Source organism: Hibiscus syriacus, unplaced genomic scaffold (genome assembly GCF_006381635.1).
Source record: "Hibiscus syriacus cultivar Baekdansim isolate YM2019G1 unplaced genomic scaffold, ASM638163v2 tig00116962_pilon, whole genome shotgun sequence".
Classification (NCBI taxonomy): domain Eukaryota; kingdom Viridiplantae; phylum Streptophyta; class Magnoliopsida; order Malvales; family Malvaceae; genus Hibiscus; species Hibiscus syriacus.
Genome location: NW_024063488.1, coordinates 7,927,692 through 7,942,466, shown reverse-complemented (window position 1 = coordinate 7,942,466; position 14,775 = coordinate 7,927,692).

Sequence of the window (14,775 nt, the reverse complement as noted above, 5' to 3'; positions counted from 1 at the left end):
CGAAAGAAAAGTAAACGGAAGCCACGTGGGCAAAGTTCTCTGACAAAGTAAAGAAGTCAACTGTTGACTGTGCCAAAGCAGAGACTTTTTCATCACCCGGCCGTCCTTTCATCGCATTCAGACGTGCAGTACAAGTACAACGAACGTGAACGTCCACCTACACGCGTCAAAAGACAGCGTGTGCCAGCGCTCCCTCTACTGGATACCCAATACAGAACAGAAGCCTAGAAGGAAAGCGCGAAAAAAGAGAAGAAAATAGAATAAATAGGGAAACAAGGTAGGGAAACAGGGGTGGTTCTGCGGTGCGGCGCCTACAAAACGGCTAATATACGGCGTGACCGGTTAAATAAGTGACCGGTTAAAATTTAGACCGGTTATGTTATATTATTTAACCGGAAATATTATAAAGTACAATAACATACTAGGTAGCGCTTATATAATGTAATAGGTAGCGCTTATATTTACCTATTTTATAAGTAAACCGGTATATTTATACCGATAGCATTGCAAATTTACCTATTACATTATATTATATTGAAAGTGTCCATACTTTTTATAAAAAGGATCGATACTTTAACAGTGTTTCATGTTTTCCACCTACAATATTAATTTAATAATTTCATTTGCACAAAAAATTATTTGATTGTTTTGATATTTTATAAAATAATATTTAGAATTTTTAATTTAATAATAATATATATCGTAACGTAAAAAATAAATCATTAGACGCCTATAATTACTAAATTAATATCTTAAAACTCACTCAAAAGATAACCTTAAATTAATGTTTTCCACAGTGAAAAAAGTATGGACACTTTTATAAAAATGATAGACACTTTACAATATAACCACTACCTATTACATTATATAAACGATACCTATTACATTATATAAGGGCTACCTATTACATCATATGTTTACCTATTATATTGAAAGTGTCCATACTTTTTATAAAAAGGATCGATACTTTTTTTAAAACTTATGTAATTTATGTTTCAATTTTTTTAACAGTGTTTCATGTTTTCCACCTACAATATTAATTTAATAATTTAATTTGCACAAAAAATTATTTGATTGTTTTTATATTTTATAAAATAATATTTAGAATTTTTAATTTAATAATAATATATATCGTAACGTAAGAAATAAATCATTAGAGGCCTATAATTACTAAATTAATATCTTAAAACTCACTCAAAGGATAACCTTAAGAACACTTGAAGAAGCAAGAGAACAACTATCCAAGCAATCAAAAACGAGAAAATCCCAACATGATAACAACTGAACATATCATATCAATGTTCAAACTCAAGTTGTAGATTTGATTTCCTTTTGCTTGGCATCATATGAGATTTGGATTTTGATTTCCTTTTGCTTGGCATCATATGAGATTTGGATTTTGATTTCCTTTTGCTTGGCACCATATGAGCTTTGGATTTTGATGAGCATCGGAAGTATTTCATACTTATGATTTGGGTGGTACTCAACTTATGATTTTAGTTGCTATTTGTTACATTTCTTGTATACCACCCAGATCATACGCCCGAAACGTTTCTGACGCTTTAAAGTTGACCAAAAAATAAAATGGTCGGGATTTCCCTCGCGTTTATACGTTGGAAAAAAACAATGGAAATTAGGAATAATCAATGATAACATGCATATTGGCTTGGGCTAATATTTATAGTGGAGCCGAAATATATATTGAAATTCAAACTCAAATTGAAATTTAAATTCAAACTCCAATTACATATGAAATGAATTTGAAATGCAGTGTTAAATTGAACATGAAAATTGCATAATTGATTCATACTGTTCAAGTAACATGCTTTATGAACCATCAAGCTAAAAGACAATATTGATTGAGTTCAAAGCTGAGTTGTGAGTTGATGGAGTTGTCACACTTGTCACATGGTTGGAATAAAGTACTCACATGCGAGATAGATTGTTTTGTTATACATAACCCATCTCAACGAAATTAATCCAAATAATGTACCCATAACAATGTTCAATTAATGTACCCACAACAATGTTTAATTGATTTGTTGTTTAATTTTCAATTTGAATTATTTGATTTAATAATTTCATTTGCACAAAAAATTATTTGATTGTTTTGATATTTTATAAAATAATATTTAGAATTTTTAATTTAATAATAATATATACCGTAACGTAAAAAATAAATCATTATACGCCTATAATTACTAAATTAATATCTTAAAACTCACTCAAAAGATAACCTTAAATTAATGTTTTCCACAGTGAAAAAAGTATGGACACTTTTATAAAAAGGATAGACACTTTACAATATAACCACTACCTATTACATTATATAAACGATACCTATTACATTATATAAGGGGTACCTATTACATCATATGTTTACCTATTATATTGAAAGTGTCCATACTTTTATAAAAAGGATCGATACTTTTTTTAAAACTTATGTAATTTATGTTTCAATTTTTTTAACAGTGTTTCATGTTTTCCACCTACAATATTGATTTAATAATTTCATTTGCACAAAAAATTATTTGATTGTTTTTATATTTTATAAAATATTATTTAGAATTTTTAATTTAATAATAATATATACCGTAACGTAAAAATAAATCATTAGACGCCTATAATTACTAAATTAATATCTTAAAACTCACTCAAAAGATAACCTTAAATTAATGTTTTCCACAGTGAAAAAAGTATCGACACTTTTATAAAAAGGATAGACACTTTACAATATAACCACTACCTATTACATTATATAAACGATACCTATTACATTATATAAGGGGTACCTATTACATCATATGTTTACCTATTATATTGAAAGTGTCCATACTTTTTATAAAAGGATCGATACTTTTTTAAAACTTATGTAATTTATGTTTCAATTTTTTAACAGTGTTTCATGTTTTCCACCTACAATATTGATTTAATAATTTCATTTGCACAAAAAATTATTTGATTGTTTTTATATTTTATAAAATATTATTTAGAATTTTTAATTTAATAATAATATATATCGTAACGTAAGAAATAAATCATTAGACGCCTATAATTACTAAATTAATATCTTAAAACTCACTCAAATGATAACCTTAAATTAATGTTTTCCACAGTGAAAAAAGTATGGACACTTTTATAAAAAGGATAGACACTTTACAATATAACCACTACCTATTACATTATATAAACGATACCTATTACATTATATAAGGGGTACCTATTACATCATATGTTTACCTATTATATTGAAAGTGTCCATACTTTTTATAAAAAGGATCGATACTTTTTTTAAAACTTATGTAATTTATGTTTCAATTTTTTTAACAGTGTTTCATGTTTTCCACCTACAATATTGATTTAATAATTTCATTTGCACAAAAAATTATTTGATTGTTTTTATATTTTATAAAATATTATTTAGAATTTTTAATTAATAATAATATATATCGTAACGTAAGAAATAAATCATTAGACGCCTATAATTACTAAATTAATATCTTAAAACTCACTCAAATGATAACCTTAAATTAATGTTTTCCACAGTGAAAAAAGTATGGACACTTTTATAAAAAGGATAGACACTTTACAATATAACCACTACCTATTACATTATATAAACGATACCTATTACATTATATAAGGGGTACCTATTACATCATATGTTTACCTATTATATTGAAAGTGTCCATACTTTTTATAAAAAGGATCGATACTTTTTTTAAAACTTATGTAATTTATGTTTCAATTTTTTTAACAGTGTACTGCGAATTTAAAATGATAATATACTTGTAGTTATTGTACATACCTAAATATGTACTGCGAATTTAATGTTGTACCCACCCTTTAACTACCACTACCAATGCCACATCCTATTGAAAGCAGCACGACAGAAACATGTTCAAAATGAACCTTCGTTTACATATCCATCAACTCCTGGAGCACTGAACTTGCACAACAAAATTTTGCCATGGATAATACTGATGTAGACAATGTTAAGCCAACCGAGGAATGCCATGAAGTACATAATGTTGATGAATCTGACAGATTGGTTGGTCAGCTCTTCTGTTCACGTGATCAAGCTTGGCACTTTTACAAGGGATTCGCACGGGAACATGGGTTTAGTGCACGTAAGGGAACAACACGGCTTGACGTGGAAGGGAATGTGAAGACACAAGAATTTTGTTGTTCCAAAGAAGGGTTTCGAGTATCAAAAGTCAATACTGTTGATCGTCAACGTGCTCATACGCCAGTCACAAGAACAGGATGTAAGGCTAGAGTCGTAGTTACAGCAACAAATACAAACGATCAGTGGGTTATAAGTAAGTCTGATCAGAAACATAATCATGCATTGTGCACATCTGCTATGACACCATTTATGCGTTCTAATCGAGCTGTAAGTAAGGCTGATATCGATGAGGCAACAACATTGAAAGAGGTCGGTGTTGGCACGTCACAAGTAATGAACTATTTAACGCAGCAGGCAGGGGGCTATCATAATGTTGGATTTACACATAAAGACCTCTACAATGCACTTCAAAGAGGTAAAGCAAAGGAAATCGTCGATGGGGATGTGAATGCGCTTATTGCCTACTTTGATTATAAGAAACATGATGATCCCGGGTTTTTTATGACATACTCGGTAGACGAATCGGGGGCATTGTATAATCTTATTTGGTCGGATTCTACATCGAGATCGGATTACACATGCTTCGGTGATGTAATTGCGTTCGACACAACGTACAAAGATAATTTGTATGGTCGACCAATTATGCCTATTGTTGGTGTCAATCATCACCATAACACAATTGTGTTTGCCACTGCCATAATCGCTGACGAAACGTCTTAATCTTTCGAGTGGGTGCTACAGAATTTTTTAGAAGCCATGATGAATAAATCACCTATTTCTGTTGTAACCGATGGGGATAGGGCAATGCAGAGGGCTATCAAATCTGTTATCCCTTATGCTAAGCACATATTATGTTCTTGGCATCTTTCTCGCAATGCACAAGCTAACATTGGTGACCCAAAGTTTACAGCAGCATTCTCAAAATGCATGGCTTCCTGGTGGACAACTAAGGAATTTGATATTCAATGGCGTTCGATTGTTTCAGAATTCAACGTCCAAAAGCATCCATGGGTGATTGAGAAGGGAAATACACGACACTTATGGGCACAAGCATATCTAACCGGTCATTTCTTTGCCAATATTCGCTCAACACAAAGGTGCGAGTCTATGAATGCTTCACTAGCTATTGCACTGAAACACAAGAAGACATATTTAGATGTTGTTCGTGCAATTGAAGATGGAATTAGTAGAATGCGTATGAACGAGTTGAAAGCGGATTACTTAAGTTCCCATACGAAGCCCTTCCAGATCACAAAACTGGTCGACCTTGAAAGCCATGCCGCTGCGATTTTTACCCGCGAATCTTTTCGTGTGTTCCAAGATGAACTTATACGGGAGACATTGTACCGGATTGAGGCAGAGATTAAGTCCTTATCAGATGAATGTCAACATTATATTTTGTCAAAGTACGCAGAAAAAAATAGGAAATTTGAAATTAGTTTGATTCTCGTACGAAAACTCTAATTTGCTCCTGCAAAAAATTAGAGACCGTTGGACTTCCGTGTCGCCATCAACTTCACATTTTGAAGCAATTGGACTACACATATTTGCCCGGGAGTTTGATTCAAAGTAGGTGGACTAATGATGCGAAGGCTTCTGCACCCAGCTATGTTGATTTGAATGTGTCTCCAGAAGTGATGCAAATGGCAAGGTTCGCTGCTCTACGTTCAACGTCAAGTAGGTTATGCTACATTGCATCAAAGACAGACGAGTCTTTCAAAACCGCAAGAGATGAGATGAAAAAACTAATAGAAGAATTAGAAAACTCGTTTGGTTTGAATCATTCAGTCAACCAGAGCATTGTAGTAAACAATGTTCGTGACCCTCAACGAAAACAACGCAAGCGAAAAGAAGTGCCGAAGAACAAGGTCGAGAAGAAAATTAGGCGATGTGGGTACTGCAACGGTGAGGGGCATAACAAACTAACATGTCCTCAAGTCAAGCTTAGTTTGAGGACAAGCACACAGCCTACATCAACTGATTTTTTCGAAGACGGAATGGAATGACAACGATCTCCATATAATATATCGTAAGTATCAACATCACTCCTATTGTATGTACATATAAATATTTTGAATGAAGGAAGAAAAACCGCGTTACTTCAAATTACCGACACTTTTTTAAATGGTATCGACACATTTTTATTCCAATCTGGACATATAGTACCGACACAACATTATAAAGTGTCGATATAGGTTGTAGACCTATTCGCTCATAAAACCAGTATATTTATACCGGTTATATTACAAAATTATCTATTACATTATAATTATGGGTTCCGATGTGTAAAATGTCGACACTTTTTTAAATCGTATCGACACATTTTTCTTCCAATATGGACCTATTTTATTATAATATGTTGAAAGTGTCCATACTTTTTATAAAAAGGATCGATACTTTTTTTAAAGATATGTAATTTATGTTTCAATATTTTTTAAGTATGTTTCATGTTTTCCACCTACAATATTAATTTAATAATTTCATTTGCACAAAAAATTAGTTGAGTGTTTTTATATTTTATAAAATAATATTAAGAATTTTTAATTTAATAATAATATATACCGTAACGTAAAAAATTAATCATTAGACGCCTATAATTACTAAATTAATATCTTAAAACTCACTCAAAAGATAACCTTAAATCTGGGTTCCGATGTGTAAATGTCGACACTTTTTTAAATGGTATCGACACATTTTTCTTCCAATCTGAACATAAAGTACCGACACAATATTAGAAAGTGTCGATAAAGGTTGTAGACCTATTCGCTCATAAAACCGGTATTTTTATACCGGTTATATTACAAAATTATCTATTACATTATAAATCTGGGTTCCGATGTGTAAATGTCGACACTTTTTTAAATGGTATCGACACATTTTTCTTCCAATCTGAACATAAAGTACCGACACAATATTAGAAAGTGTCGATAAAGGTTGTAGACCTATTCGCTCATAAAACCGGTATTTTATACCGGTTATATTACAAATTATCTATTACATTATAAATCTGGGTTCCGATGTTTTTTCAATCGACACTTTTTTAAATGGTATCGACACATTTTTCTTTCATTCTGGACATAAAGTACAGACACAATATTAAAAAGTGTGAAAACTTTGTTGTGGATATCGAAAACAATGTTATAGTCATGTGTTTCGATACATTTGCAAGTAGATGTAAAATATATTAGTATTGATATTTCAACAATCCTCAAATGTATATGTACACATAGAAGCGAATATGGAATAATTAATGAAAATATACACACAATATAATCACACCAAATTATAAATACACAAGAATGTTCAAATAATGTACCGACAAACAAAATTAATCCGATGAAAAAGGGTTGTTTCTAACGAAGTCCGGAACATTAGAGGCCTTCAACAAATTTTCCAAATACTCTCGTATGTTTCCGCCTTTTTCTGAGGACATACATAAATAATTTCAATTATCAAACTAATGAGGTGCAATTTTACTAACAATAAATTAAATTCGCATAAGCATGAATAAATTTGTGTCATACCTAGAGCTTTGTCGTTCGAATGGGAAGCAGCGTCAAAGGTATGTGGACATATGTAATTGTATTTCTATATAAACACATAAGTTGTTAAAATAATCAATGTCTGAACACCTGTTCAACTGGAAAAACATATTGCATAAATGCAACTTACTGGATTATAAATCATTTTTTCCGCTGAATCATCGACCAAAAGTGTATTTAGCTCGTTAAAATCTGGACACGCGTTCCAAACATCATTGAGATCTTTACAGTAGGTAACAGAATCGTATGTTTTGCATTTTTTTTGATCCTGTTCACAAACAGTCGAACATAAATATGTAGGAATCATAGACAACGAAAAGTCAGCAAACTGTAATGACATTCATCTTACCCACACGAATAGAAAATGCTCGGAAAATACAGGTAGTTTCTCAAGTACACGGTCGACGTTATGCCTGAGATTGTAATCAAGTTTGAATGTTAACATTCAAATGTATATTAACGATTTTGACTACAGTAATTCAATTGCCTCAAACATGTTCTAACCTCATCTTTGAAGACCAAAGGGCAACAACAAAATTGTCGACACAAAATTGCATAAATTCAAATAATCCTCTTCTGAGGACAACTTCTACAACATGAAGAAAATGAGATTAAAGTTCTACGCTTATATGTTAAAATAATGGATACAAAATGAATTTGGGATCGACACTTTTTATATATGGATCGACACTTTATGGGTGCACCTTGTTTCCATTCATTCTGGGAAAAAAGTATCGACACAAACTATATTAGTGTCGACACATTATTTAGACATATTCTCTCATAAAACCGGTGTAATTGTACCGGTTAGATTGAAAAATTACATATTACATTATACTTTTGGGTTCGATGATTTTGGGATTGACACTTTTTTATATATGGATCGACACTTTATGGGTGCACCCTGTTGGCCATATTGTAAATTTGCCTTTTACTTCCAATTATCGACATGACCCTTAATGTGTATAAGAAACATGTACAACAACATACTGCTAACTTTTCTCATCTCATTCATAATTATATTCACATACAAAAATATAAATCGTATACAAAATTATAAATCTTATACAAAATTAACTCGACATTTACATCATTGCATTCTTTTGTTATTCTTATGTAATATTGCAGCTTTTGTTATCTCCTGTCTTCGTTCATTTTGATTGTGGCTTACGAGATCGTTTAATACTCGCGATCGATCCCAGTCTCCAACAACCTATATTCAAATTGTCAGAACGTTAAGTATTGTCAACTACAGCATTCAATCTACGACTTTTAACAATTTTACCACAAACAATTTTTTCTATCCACTTACAAAATCACCAGTTGCCCCTGTAGAACCGATCGATTCCATCCACATCATAACATACATGTCGCAATCATATCTGTTACAAAATTTGAAAACCACACATGTCAATTATGATGAATACTGCATAAATTAAGCTTTCTATTTGTGATAACATCTCATACCCATTCAATTGCTTATTCTTCTTATGCTCCACAAATTTGAAATTTTTCAAGGGATACTTTCCTAGAGATCCACATGACTCAACCCAAATGCGTTTCTTATTATAAGAATCTAATATTTTAATCTGCATTAAAATAGAAGAAGTTATGCACCAAAAAAATTATGCATTATAATTTACATAATGTCCTTTCATACAGATATACATACCAATCTCTTAGCATCCTTCACTCTCTGTTTAGCTGCTTCAGTTGTAAACATACTATCATATATTGTTACAACATGATCTACCATATCCAACACCAACAGATACCAATGTGAATTATGGTAGTTTATTGTGATCATTATCTGCAACAAATTTCACACCCAATTTGACAAAATTCAACATTCTATATCCGAAAACATCATTTGCAATTGGTATGGTGTCTTACCTTCTCACAGTCGGTGAATTTCACATAGTTATCCAATATGACACCCCAGAAGGTAGAAATATTCTCAACACTTTCTTTGTTGTTGGCTTCCAACGCCTGTTGCTGTAATTACGCAACAAACATTATTAATTTACCGTCTATAACACTACTTTTCAATATTTATTAATTTAACTCACCACTAAGAGGTATGGAAGGTAGCCAATCCTCCGGTGTGACTTTTGAGAATCGTAGCATATGGTCCAGGCGAGCAAATCGATAACCTAACAAAATTAATTACACAATCAGAACATATTCAATAAGTTTTATTTATTTTCTACTTTCTACTTACCACACCGCCAACCCATTCCGTAGGCTTCAACGTTGCAATGTCGTATACAGTAGCGAATTGATTTCCCATTGATATTACAGAATATCTGTATGAATCATTAGGATTAATATCTTGTCATGAAATATTTAAATATCACTCACAAAACAATATATTTCACTTACCCCGATTCTAACTCGCTATTCCATAAATAATCACAAATTGCAGCTTCGATGTCATCAATTCCGGTTGGAATATCCGCTTTTTCAACCTACAATTTTGCATACAAATTTTTGTCACAACAACATAATAAAAATCAAATTAAGTATTCTTTTATTAAACTTACCTTCTGCTTCTTCTTCTGGGGTGCAGGACATTCCGAATCCAAAACTGCTGCTATAACACTCTCCGGTGTATACATGACATCGACTTCCTTCCTCCTCATTTCTTCCATCTCTTCTTCTTCCTCCTCCCTCTTTTCTTCTTCATATCTTTTCAGTTCATCGTACTTTTTTTCTACATAGCTCTTCATATCTTTTATTTCACCCTTCAATTGAGCTCCTTCATCCGAGTATTTATCAACCACCCCCTTCACCCCCGTAAGTTCACTCCTCAAATCAACAACCTCCTTCACCACTCCCTCAAATTTTTCTCCCGTCACCATCTTAATATCACCCCTTAACACCCCAACTTCTTTCACCACTTCACCCCTCAACACCTCTACTTCTTTCACCACTCCATCTATTTTTCCTTCCACTACCCCCTTATTCCTCTCGAGTGTATCTTCGACTCTCTCGAGTTTCTCTACGACTTGATCAAGTTTCTCTTCGACTCTTGATTGTCTTTGCATGATTTCAAATTGGATTTTTTTGATATCAGCCAATTCAGACATCAAAATGTCGAAGTTACTCTGTTTTGCTTCACCGTCGTCCCACTCACCTTCATCCCCCAATACAACCATCCCTCCTTTCTTCTCCTCTGCCTCCACTGCCTCCTCTACATCCTTGCCAATAACCTTCAAAAAATTAAATTACAATATTAAGACATTGATTATATTCTTAATATTATTTAATTACATTTATTACCATTTCTTGCTTCTTCTCTCTATCCAACTTCAACTTCACCATCACTCTAACCACCTCTTCCTTCCCCCATGCACGGATGCGTGCCACTCCGGTTCTTTCATAAGCCGGCACTGCCTCACAGCCCGACCAAAATCGAACAGTGCAACCTGCATTTATAATAAAATTTATATTTTTATATAAAAACACAAAAAAGTGATTCAACTCATTTACCTCTAAGATAGCTATGCACCCTTTGAGGTATCTCTGGCTGCCCTTTTTAAAGGTGATTATTGATTCAATCAATCTCGAATGGATATATTCAGCCCAATTGAATTCACCCTTCAAGCCTTCATCGCAAATGAGCTTCATATATTCCTTGTTCGTTGACGTATCACCCGTTGGACAAAGAAATATCCCGACAAGGTACAATAGAACTCGGGCCTTCAGCTCATCCCCCAAGTAAGATCCACTTTTGATATCCTCTTCAACTTCAGTATATGTCACCTTATGATTCAAACCATATTTGGAGGCAAGTGCTTTCCAGTTCTTACTCCTACAGACTTCTATAACACTTTTGCCTTTGTTTTGTACCCCCAATACGGCTGCAGCAGTCGATACCCCCAGAGGGAATGAATAATCACCATACTTAGCCATACATTGACTGACGTCAAATTGTGCCATCAAGGATCGACACAATTCCCTCCGAATAGGTCGATCCCTTACTCCGATCAACGATCCAAAACCTATTTCTCTCAGCACATTCAACTGACCCTTCTCCTTAAGGTGTTTAATTAATAATTCACCCTTTTAATGCTGCACCTTGTCGACACTTCCTACATTTTTTAACAATATATAATGTTATAGTTCTTATATATTTTGTATCAACGTATTTACAGTTTAATGAATACCTTATTTTCATGTGCTTTCCTCCGTTCTTTGTATTCTTTACTATCATTCCTTGACTGTGTGATGTAAGGTTCCTTTTCAGCATCACTCATTGAATTCCATTTGGACCTCACATCTTTTTTCACCTAATATTAAACATAAACGTTTCTTAATCAATACATTAACACTAAATACTAATACTACTCAATGTCAATTTCATTTTACATACCGAACCGCTCTGTGTGCCATCTCCCTTCATCCTTTTGCATTCGGCCATACTGTTAACATTTAAAATTTGTAATCAATTTAAAGTTTATCGATACTTTAATCCAATTACCATTTCAACAATAATAACAAAAAGACATTGATACTTACTAGAAGTACATATATCCACCCTTTGGTTGCTTTCGAGTCTCGGCCTCAATTTCAAAGTCATCTGCTCCACCAACAATTTTCCAACCCATTGACTCCATTTTTCCTTCATATATCAGTTTACGCAAATCAAATTATTTTGTTACATACACTTTTCAATATACAAATATAGATAACTACTCTTGTGGTAAAACGGTTTTCTTCAAAAGAATTTGAATGGCCACACCAAAATGTGTCGGCACATTTATACAACCTATAATATCATTTTCTACCTATAATATTTAATAAAAGTATCGACATTTATATTTTTCCTTGAATATCTATTTCTACCTGCAATCGGTCCCAAATGCTTCCTTACTCCAAAACCCCAAACAACACATAAAAAACCCTATCGCGATTACTGTAATAATAAAAAATTAGGGTTTCGACAACATACTTTTCGATTCGACTTCAGCAACAAACAAACAAACTTCGCTTTAGAAACGCCTTCTGAAATGCAGCAACAATTACTCTTCGATTTCAAAAACTCGTCCGTTCTATCTTTTTTCAGAGGATATTTAGCTATGGCCTTTATATTTTCATCGGATATGTTATTTATTTAATCGATACAAATACAAAAGTGTCGATACTTTTATGTCAGGTGTCGATACTTTCGAAAGGATAATTACCTATTTCTTTGAAAGTGTCGATAATTTATTACACGTACTTACGAAAGTGTCGACACTTTCAATATATCCGGTATCATTTTACCGGTTTTATCATTTTGTTACCGGTTTTATCATAATTTTACCTGTTATATCGTTGTGGATCGATATATTTTTTAAAGTATCGACACATTATAGGCGCTATAACTGCTTCTCTTTTAAATTCACAAAGTGTCGATCCTTATATAACGTATCGACACTTTTAAATTTACCGGTTTTATCATTTTGTTACCGGTTTTATCATATTTTTACCTGGTATATCGTTTTGGATCGATATATTTTTTAAAAGTATCGACACTTTTTAGGATTTAAAACTGCTTTTAAAGTTATGTAATTTATGTTTCAATTTATTTAATAGTGTTTCATGTTTTCCACCTACAATATTAATTTAATAATTTCATTTACACAAAAAATTATTTGATTGTTTTGATATTTTATAAAATATTATTTAGATTTTAAATTTAACAATATTAACTAAAGATAATAATAAATATATTTTCACAGTGAAATAAGTATGGACACTTTTATAAAAAGGATAGATAATTTACAATATAACAGGTAAAAATATGACAAAACCAGATTCATTATGACAAAACCGGTAAAATTTACTTGATATGTTAAACGTATGGACACTTTTATAAAAATGATAGATACTTACCGATAACCAAAGTTTACCGGTTACCAAATTTTTTAATAGTTTTTCATATTTTCTACCTAAAACATTATTAGTTGTCAACATAATAGGTACCGCTAAACCGAATTTATTAAATACATTTTAATGTATCCGGTAATGCTGTATATTAGCCGTATATTAACCCGCCTTTCCTGAGACAATCCCAGGGAAACATCAATAAAAAAATAAAAGGATTAACTACTTTAAATATTATTCACTTTTTACTGTTAGTTCGAAAATATTATTTACGTTTTAATTTTGTTAATTTTAATAATGTCGTTAATATTTAATTTTAATTATGTCATTTTATCGTTAATTTGTTAATAAGACAATAACATAATATATTCACACCGTAATATTACTGACTTGACTTCCTCACCAAAATGATATCGTTTTAATATGATTATTTTAATATTTAAAAAATTCAAAACAACGTAATTTTATTTAAAAAAAAGACAAGTTATTAAAATTAATAAATTAATATACCCAACAAATCAAACACTCACGTCTCTTCTTCAAAATCTCTCTTTCTCTCTCTTCCTCCTTCTTATTCTCTTCCTCCTCCTCATTCTTCTTCTTCTTCTTGTTCTTCTTCTTCTTCTGCATACCCATTATCTCTCGCTCTTCCTTAATAACATCCCTCTTTTTCTTTCTCTTCTTCAATTATTTTAATACTCGAATTGCAGACTTTTTACATTAAAACAGAGTCACCTAAAAAATCTCCAACAAAATAAAATAAAACACCCATTAACGTTTTACCGAAATCTTCCAATGATGTAACATGAAATCATTACGTTTTTCTTGTTGGGTGAAGAGCAAGTTTGAAGGAAATTCATTTCAAGTTATGTTTTTAATTCTACTTGTTGCTACTTCAAATAGTTTTTTTCTTTAAGTGTCGATTTGCGTTATCTTCTGTTACTTCAAATATGTTTATTGAGAATGAAAATTATTTATCATAAGTTTATGTGAAATTATCGATTCATGGTTTATAGAATTGTTGTACTTATTGGAAGTGGATTAGTGAGATTGTATTTTGTTGGTAGAGACAATGAAGGCCTTGTAAATGCTCATTCAACCATTTATTATTTCCATAGAAACACATATCGATCATGTTTTCTACTATTTTCTTCCATTTCATCAGCTAAATTTCATTAATGAATTTATTATTTGTAAATTGTATTGTCTTCTTTGGTTATTAAGGAAGAACGA